Source organism: Azolla caroliniana, unplaced genomic scaffold (assembly GCF_043228905.1).
Source record: "Azolla caroliniana isolate FFs.n. ecotype wild unplaced genomic scaffold, voAzoCaro1.0.p SCAF_10, whole genome shotgun sequence".
In the NCBI taxonomy this organism is placed as follows: Eukaryota; Viridiplantae; Streptophyta; class Polypodiopsida; order Salviniales; family Salviniaceae; genus Azolla; species Azolla caroliniana.
The window spans coordinates 18,958,145-18,968,689 of NW_028230445.1; positions in this window are offsets into that span (position 1 = coordinate 18,958,145).

Sequence of the window (10,545 nt, forward strand, 5' to 3'; positions counted from 1 at the left end):
CTGTGTTTCTGTGCTCCTTTTTAGCTTTGATTTTATTAATCATCGCCAAACAGAAAGAAAGACAGAGAGAGTCTCAGTGTCTCAGAGGTCTCCAGCTCAAATCCGAGCTCAACACTCTGTTTCTTTGCAAGCAACAACACCACATGCATACATACATTACATACATACATTACATACATGCATTCATACACCTATGCATGCATGCATGCATGCAATACATACATACTGATACACATTACCTACATACATGATACCTTCATGCAATACATACACATTCAAACACATGGATACATGCATGCAATACATACATACACACATGCATGCATACATACATACATTATACATAGATCCATACATGCATGCATAGTATGAACCATTCGTACCAAATGTACATTCGCATTCTCTAAATGTCTCAATCATTCGAGAATGGTACACACCCTCGAAGTATGGTAAATACCATACTTTTGTATTCATTATGTATATATTATAAGGTAAATTATTTTTTTTTTAAGTTGAGAGATTTAAGGTAAAAAGTGTAAAAGAAAAAAACATGTTTTGATAACATACGCATTCTTTTCATCCGTATGAAAAAAGAATGTTTGCCAATGCATTCGAGTATATTACGTAGTACGTACTATGCATGCATGCAACACATGCATACACATACATACCCACATGCAGGCATGCATGCATACATACATATAACTCGCAAGACCTCGAGATTTGCCTCTCGATACACACATACATGCATATAATTCACAGGACCTTGAGAATTGCCTATAGAGTCTGGATTCGAACAAAATGATCCCTTTGCCTGTGCGTGCACCCCTCTCATGGGTTGTCTTGCCTTCTTGGATTTGTTGAAGCTCTTCTTGCTCACAAGAGCTTGATCACATGTTATCGCAACATCCGAAATCTTGCTCCTCTCATGAACCAACTTGGAAATATAAATAAATAAATAAATAAATAAATAAATATATATATATATATATATATATATATATATATATATATATATATATATCAGACACACACTTTGATACATGTGCTGCATCATTTGACCACATTCGAGTTCGCACTTGCCATACGTTGTCAGTCCAATCCACACTCCCTAGACACAATCCTCTCGCGATCGCAATGCACGCTCTCCATTGCAACGTTTTTATTAATAAACTCCTTGAATGTCAAGAGCCACAGCAATTCCACGCATAGTATGTAAATTTGATTCACTTTTGGTCCCATAGGTCTCGTATTTGACTTCCGCACTCTTTGTCTCTCGTATTTCTTCGGAAAAATATGGGTGATTAGCATTGTACTTTAGATTTACGAGAAACATCACCCAATTTTGAAGGATGTACTATAAAAGAGTGGCAAAAAAGTGGCTCGTCTTACAAAAACTTGAAAACAATAACTTTAAGGTCGATCCATAAAAGGAAACCACTAGTGGTAGTAGAGGGTTGGGCATAGTGTCAAGAATCACCGAAAATGCAACAAGAATCAATGCTCAATCAATCAATGTTTTATTCGCATAAACTATGATAATACAAAAAAACTCCATTTTTCATAAAAGTAATGTATATACAAACAATATGAGAATTAGCAAGCCCTTGTCACCCGAACTATAACAGTGAGGATATATTGGAAATTCCACTATGAGGATGGCAAAACTACTATCTCAAAACTCTTGGATTAAATTCTTGAGTTTCTACATCATATACTTAAACACATATTTGTTGGAGTCATGAGGACATGAGAACCTTACCTTGTAGAAGGTTACTTACTACATTGTCTCCACTCAGGCAATTGCCACTTGACCAATCTCAAACTTTATGGTTGGGAAAGCATTGAATTCAGAATTGTATATCCCTCCATTGAACAACTAACAACCACCGCCAAAGGTAGTGTGCCTACCATTTCCCACCAAAGACACAATTTCACATGAAATGAAATATCAGACTACCATCATATGGTCAAAACTTGACGGATACAACATATACATTGGATAATGTGCCATGTACCCAAAACCTTCAGCATTAACCAAGCTCCGCCTTCAATCAAGTTGTGATAAACATAATTAATGTGTATCATGATTATCGGTTTTTTGCTATTTAATTATCAAAATTTCCATGATTATTCTACCACCATTTTTGAAATTGGGGCTAAAGGAATTTACCATGACAATAATGATCACCAAGTATAACCATATATGTGAACAATGAGATATATGAAACATGGTTTGCATAATGCTTAAAACCATAATATACCTAAGTGCCTCTAAAATAGCATTTTTTTATCCAAGGTTTGTCATACCATTGAATTCAAACTTGAGACTTTCTTGTCCATTACAATCTAGGAGTCGGGAGTATATGAGAACCTTATATTGTAGAAAATTATTATATTTCTCCATGTTACTAGTTGCCACTTGACCAATCTCAAATTGTGGGTAAAAGAGAAATTAGTGCTGAACCAAATAGGTTATGAGCATTTAAATGCCCACGCACATCGGTAACATGTTGTGGGGTACACACATGACTCTTTGAAACCATATATATGTCTAGGCTTGAGTATTTAAACAAGCTAATCAATCAAGCGATAGAGTGATTGTTTTGTCCATTGTAACAATAGCAAAAGAATAAGAAAGCATGGGAATCATCATTAGATGTATCACTTCAAGTCTAGAAGTAAACAAGAAGTAAACAACTAGGCCTGAGACTTTCAATTTACATATTTAGCTAGGATTTTACTAAATATCTCCAACACCAACTCGTTGAGAAGGTGAGAGATCAACACCAAAAAGGTAACCCAACTAATGGTTGACACACCATAGAAGGTCATAGGTTTACTGTCATGGTACACTTTAAAGCCTTAACCATTAAGCACAATCCTAAATGGTATATAGAAAAAATTATGGGCAAATCATACCCATGAAAATCATGATGATACATGATATATAGAGATGGCATTCTATTATTAGAACCATTCCGGTTGAATGCTAGTCTTCAATACATGTTTGCAAAGTGTATCCTTCTTGTTCATAATACAATTTCATTTCCTTTTCTTTTTAATCCCCTTTCTTATTGAAACAACTCTATGTCTTCCACCTTTGACAATTTGTGCCAAAATCCCCTTTTATCTTTTTTTTATTGAGAACTTTAGTAAGATCATTTTCATAGCCATGGAGTCTATACAAACATGACTAATTGTGCATTTTGTTAGAGCTTGAGTGCGTTACAACAAAATTCGTGACACTAGAATGATAGAATCAACAATAAAAAAGTCGAGTATTAAGAAGAAACTAAATTGTGCTCATATTTGCAGTTTTGGCAACTCTTTTCTTAGCTAACAAATGATGGAGGCCTCACTACTAGTAAACTTCAAGAGTTTCAAATATTTTTTATAAGATAAAGGGCACTACATTTCTAAAGCATCAAACTTATAATCTCCCATCGATTTATCACCAAACAAAGATTTGTCACGAGGGCAAATTGAATGTATAATGTATTGTCATTAGTTTCAAGGTTCTTCCTAACTATATTGATGATAGCTTGTCGAGTGGATTTAGCTAAAATCATAGAAGCTTTGTTGGTGGACCCATCTTCTTTCCCATAAAGAAATATGTTTCTCTTTATGTAGTCGTGGATCATCGAAGACTCAACAAGGTCACAATTTGTAACAAATATGCTTTATCATTCATCTCGATCCTTTTAGATGTCTTAGTGGAGTGAAATAATTCCAGAATCTCGATGTTCATGGTGAATATAATTTTATGAGGATTTGCCCATAAATGAATGAAATATTACATTTTACACTCAATATGGACATTTCTAGTGCACAATTATGTCTTTTTGTCTCGTGAATACACCAATACTTTTTCAACATATGGCAAAAGACATTTTATGAGACTTCGTAAATATATCCACCATAGTTTATTTAGAAGACATCTTATTCTATTCAAAGCATGATATCCATGTTTGTCAAGTTCTCTAATGATTGCGAGAATATAGTCTTTATGGTAAATTATAAAAGTGCAATTTTGGTTGCAACCAAGTGGAGTTTCTTGGTCATGTGTTGCTAGAGGGTATATCTACGAACCCAATGAAGAGTGAAATGGTTCAATATTGGCGAATACCGTGTTTTATGTGTTATGCAACGATTCTTGGGATTGTCAGATTTCTATTACAAGTTCATCAATAAGTGTTCAAAGTTCGTATTATCTCTTACATTATTGACATAGGTGCAATTCTTGAAATCTTGAAGTGGATTGTGACTTATGCTTCCATTCTCGTTCATTTTGGCTAAAGCAAGCTTATCGTAATCAAAATTGATGCTTTAGATTTTGCACTTAGGAGTGTCTTGTTGCAAAACATAAGTGATGGGAAACCACAACCAAATGTTATTCATTCATGGAAGTTTGAAGTTGCAAAACTCAATTGTGAGATTCATGATAAAGAACTTATGGACAATGTGGATATTTATAATAATGGTGTCATCTACTCGAGGGGTATCCCCGCCATATTGTTGTTTACAATGATACCATCATTGTATACAATAATCACAAAGAAAGAAAGACAATCAACAAAAGAAACATTGTTAGATAGATTCTAATGTAAGCATGAAAATAAGGAAATAGATAAGAAAATAAAGATATAAAGAGAGAAAGAAGGGTGTCCCTAAGCAAATAAGCCTTGAATAAGTCCTACACCACTAGTATGAGCTTTAGTCATACCTAATATTGGTGTGCACTTACCATAAGAGTATGTTCACCACAAGAGTATGACATGAGAAACATAGAGAACAAACATGTGGGCTATTGAGTGTAAGATCAATAAGTGATGTAGCCCATATAGAAGTAGGTAATGACTACCCGTTCAAGGGACTAAAGTTGTGTATTGTAGGTCATTTTAACTAATAGAGTATATTCTTATTTGGAAAAAAAGAGAGTATGTTCACCACAAGATCACAGTCTTGACGTAGTCGAAAGATCCCCGAATTACGTTAGTTAGGCCTTATATTTATAGCTACACCTAAGGCCCCCATGCATGTTCACACTTGACCCTTAAGGGTTATTGCAATCCCTAGGATTAAAAGTAATCCTCCCTTCTTTGCATTCTCGATTAACCTCTCACTCTTATCCTCGTGTGTAGAGAACTATGGTACAATGTGCCATGTGATAAGTTATGGTTATTGTTATGGTTATGCTTGTAATACCTTCCCTCAAAAAGGGATGGCCCAAGTCGATGTTAGATGAGCTACTACATCATCTACACAACAAAGATGATGCAACTTGAGAGCTTTGATCTTAGACCAAAGAAATTGATATTTTGTCAGAACAACTTGTAAAGGGAATATGTGGTAACGACATTTTAGCCAAGATTGTGCCTGTCTTAAGAGATTGCATAGGTTCTTGCAATAGTTTGCTAGCACGAATATAAATGTTGAGCACTGAAATCACAAAGGCTCATGAATAACGAATTGGCACCAACATGTTTATAGATAGATTGGCCACACTTGTTTTTAATTTCGCTAGTACCTCCACTAGTCAAGAAGAACCTCAAGTATGATCCCAAATGCATGGATTGCCACCAATCAACCTGAACCCAACTACTGAACACATGGAGTCGACACCAACAATGACCAACTCTCCAAATCCAGAGCTAGTTGTTGCACTCCAATCCATCGAACATTTCTAACTTTAGTAGAAAGGGAGTGGAGACTCACACTCTCTCCTGGCTTCAACCTCTCCAACTTTGTGGAGGCGACTTAAAATGTCGAAGGTGAGATCTAAAGTCAATAATGCGTGTTGGCAAACGCGTGTTCGTGATACTCCTAACAATTTGTGTCTCATTTTCCCTACTTCTTTTGCATGTATGTCCATCGAAGAAATTGATGGGTTGTAGTGGGTCAACACATCAATTTTGCTATGCAAATTTTGTTGGAGGTATCATCCAGAGATGGTCAATCTCCATGTGTGGGAGCATATCTCTTCACAAATTACGTCACACATATGAATCAAGGCTATATAACTTTAGTAATCATACCTCAATGAAAATAAGTAGTTGGGGAAACTAGTGTTTTGTGTCTAACCAAGGTGGATATTCATGTAAGTACTAAAATTATTCTACAAGTGTTAGTTTTTTAATACATTAGTTAGCTAGTTAATTAGAAAGCCTAGGGTTGGATAAGAAATCATCGCCTCATATTTTAAGTTGACCATGCACCTCTAGGTGCTAACATGAATGTGATAGAATCAAAGTACTGTAAGAGAATGATATGGGAATTTGAATGATGAAATGCATTAAGTGTGCAGTCCCATCTACTTTGTCACAATACTTGTAATTGTACCTTTTTCATAATCCTTAATCTTATAGAAGTTACAAGCAAGAAACTACTACAATAGTGGGAAGGGATTTATAATCTTACGTTATCTATCTTCATATTATTCAATGCTCTAAAGGACCGTTGAGCCATACTCTTGATTTGTAGCATTCTTTTCTCCTCTCGTTGTTAAGTGTTAGTTGATATATCTTTCCAAATATTAGGTGTCTATCTAGTGTGAAATTATTTTGGTCTTACATTGTGATCCATTCTTATTTTCCATCTCCTATTCAAATATCATTATCTTATCTAATTTATTCTTTATAAGTTGAATCTTAGCATCATGCTACTTAATATAGTTGTTTGACTTGAGCACCCATCAATTTTGGGTATCATAATAGTAATCGTAGATCCTTATTGACTGTCTCGTTCATACCCACATGTCAGACATCACCCATCAATTATTGATAGAATTAGTCCTTTCATTTCTCAAAATTCCTCCTACTGACTGTTATCACCTTCATAAAGACACATTCCAAAAACCACTTCATGTTTTTTTCGTATTTGGTACAATAGACACAATTTTCCTTTAGGGATGCCACTACATTTGTATGCATATCTATATTGTGAACAAGTGTATAATTTTCAAGAGTCATTTTTATGTCATTTCTCATGATTAGTGACCGAGGAAGTGCGCTCACGATAGTCAGACTACAATAACATTTTGTTCTTTTGCATGCAAAGTAATTGAATGGTTTTAGTTGGCATGGAGGTTCTCCATTTGCTATTCCACAATTCTGGATCATCTCCTTGTTATCTAATGCATCGTAACAAAAATAACAATACAAACTTTCATGCCATTACTACATGCCACAAAAAAAGGATTAAATATTTCCAGTAAATGTGTGACATGATATCTATTATCGTTTTCATACACGATGCAACTGCACTCAATCTATAATGAATGCACAACATGCATTTTGTGAAATTAATCACATTTCTTATTTGACATGTCATGCAGTATGCATTCATAGTTGTTTACATTGTATCATTGGTTTTACAAAATAGAATACATTGGAAGAGGAAGAAGTAACAACCTCTGAAATTGCGTGGACAGGTCTTATAGATGCTGAAAACTGTTTAATTGGCATTAAGGGAATGAAAGTAGAATCAAACGAGGTATGCTACTACAAACTAGAGCACGGAAGGGCAAGAGATGAGCAACCAGTCTTTCAAAGAGAAAAGCCGATTAGGCTGATCGTAAAAACTGGTAAGAATATGATTATTGACCCTAAGCCAAGGGAGATCACACCGGCGACAGTGTGTTGGCCTATAGAAGGGCATTTGGATCAGTTATCATGGGACCCAGCCAGGTATTTTTGGAGAACTCAAGGACAAACTGATGGGGAAAAGCTGGTTCAATTTTTCAGGTATAACACGAAGATTGGGAGGCAAATTCTTCTAGAACAAAAACATGACAAGGTTGCGGCAAGGAAATTTTGGATGCAGGAGGGCATAAGTGAAAGGAGACTAGATAAATTCTGGAAAATGATATGGCATGACAAATATGACCGCAAGATAATGATGTGTTTATGGCTTATTGCACATAGAGCCTTGCCGGTAGGGATGTGGGGTAAAGGCCCCAATGTAGACCCTCGATGTACTGCATGTGGACAGATAGAAAGCATCTCCCATTGTCTATGGGAATGTCGTGATGCAATGGCTGTATGGGGAAGGGCACTTTGTTTGCTTTGCCATGCCTCTAGTTCGTTCACCCTCAATTGGGGACATGCTTGTTGGATGTCTCTTGACGTTGATGTGGCGACATACGATAGCACATGCAATGCTAAGTACAGAGGGGAGAATGGCATTGTTCGGCTGATCCCTGACAACGGGGTACCTACAACTTGTGTACAGAATCAAAAACTTGAAGATCTTTGGATGTTGCTTGCCCCCATCACTATATGGCATATATGGACAGCAAGGTGTACCAGGGTATTTTCCGCACACAAACGCCCTCCAGCTGAATCGATTAAGCTAATTTGGCACACACTCATAACTACACTAAGAGCTCAATATGAGCGGATTAATGGTACTAATGATGCTGCAGACCTAATGAGGCTGAATTTTCGAAAAAGGTGGTGTACGATACCGATGGCCGCAGCAAATGGAATGGATATACTATGGAAGTATGATGTACCCAGATGGTTGTTTCCCCCTCCCATTAGTTGAACGAGGGGCGTGAAAGACATGGCAAGTGGGATAGTGAAGGTAGGTGATGTATCTGTAAGGATGGCTTGAGTCATATGTAAAAGTGTAAGATAAATAAGTGAGATCTCTCGTATGTAGGCTAGGATAATCTTGGCACGGCCTACCTGAGAAAGGGATCGTGTTCATGTATATTTTAACTAATGGAGCATATTCTTTTTTGGAAAAATAAAAAAATAAAAAAATATCTTACTTTTGTTCTATATTTAAATATAAGTTACTATATTCTCATGTAATTCTCTTATGTGCATCACCTGACATCATATGATTAAGATTCGTAGCTTGCCTTTATTGTCCTTTTTGAAATCTAAACTTTTGTGGGAAAAATGGAAAATATTGTGCTTCAATCTAAAATGTCTTTACATTTTTTTGTTCTTGAGGTTAGTTATGGAGTAGGATTCCATCATTTTCTTGGGTTTTATGCCTCTAAGAATTTTTCTTAGAACTCACAAAACTCGGAGTCTTTGTTTGTCATTTGATTCAGTAAACATTAATTGATTCTAAAGTAGGGAAACATATGGTCTCATTCTAAACATTTATATTCTCAACGATCCGCTTTATCATTTTTATTAATTCAATAAAATTATTGTATTATTTTGGATTTTGAAGGTCCCATTGAAACAACCATCATTATTATCTGTAAACATGATTTCCTCTTCACATATAAGCACATATGACCAATAAAAGTTGGATACTTCGGCTTGTGTGATAGGTGTTTAGAGCATCTATCCGCCATATCCTGTCACAACCAATTGTTGCTTGCTTTGTATATTTCCGAGGTTTTGTGTAGTCAGTCGACCAATTTTTTATAGAACAACTAGCCAAGTCCCCTAAAGACTTGCTGATTAAAAGAGGTAGCATAATATTTTTGTCATTTTTTCCAACTTTAACCCAAGCTTCATTAATTTTTCAAGGAACTTTACCAAATTAAATAAAAACCTAACTTATAAACTCATCCTTAAATAGATCAAGAAACGTAACACGAACAAGTAATCACACACAAAAAAAATTCCATTCATTAATTGGATTTATACATTTCAATAAATTTATGCATGAAGTAATAAGATTGGCTAGGTAGGCCAACTGTTAATTGATGGCATGGATGCAAATTGCAATAACTTAGAAGAGTTGGATGCAAGTGAAACTCTTCCCTCTTTAAGTAATATAGATCCTAAAAATCCATCTTATTGCCCAAACAATTATTTAAAATACTTGTGTGTCAATAGAAGAACCACTTTGTCAACACATCATAACTGAGTCTAAAGAAGAAGACAAAGAAGAAGAGCAAGCGAGTCAAAACACTCTTCACCCTCCTATATTTGGATGTGAAATGCCTTCAAATATCTAGTGATGCCATGGATATTGCAAAATATAAAACAAAACAAAAATATTTAAACTAAAAAAACATCAACACTTAGCTCCTTCATGTCCTCTATAGGAAAGGTTGGAAGGTTATGTTTAAGTTTGTCGTTGCAAAGGATTCCTTTGTGTTCGGTTCTTTTATCCTTTTACTCTTGGCCTTCTTAGTATGAGATGAACCACAAAGACTAGACAAACAATTACAAAAAGTTATTATTGTCTTCTTTTTTCTACCTTAGAAACGAGGGTTCTTAAAGAGATTGACTTCCAAAATACAACTCATCCCCGCATATAATAGACCTTGGATTCCATCAACCCCCCTTCATGTCTGAAAACTAAATCTTACTGACCTCTAGAGTGCATATTTCTCCTCTATAATATTGGTTGCATCCAAGATTCTCTATTTAAATGTATAAATGTCTCAATGCTTATGATGAATTGAGAAAAATAAAGAGATTTAAAGGCTCTACCTTAACTTTGGTCACGTAGGAATATTATTAATGGGTCTCTCTCCCTCTCCTCTTTTTTTTTCATAATTAGCTTACCTTAGTGGTAAGTCGTTTTACACTATTAGCTCTACATCTTGGGTTCGAAACCCAATTT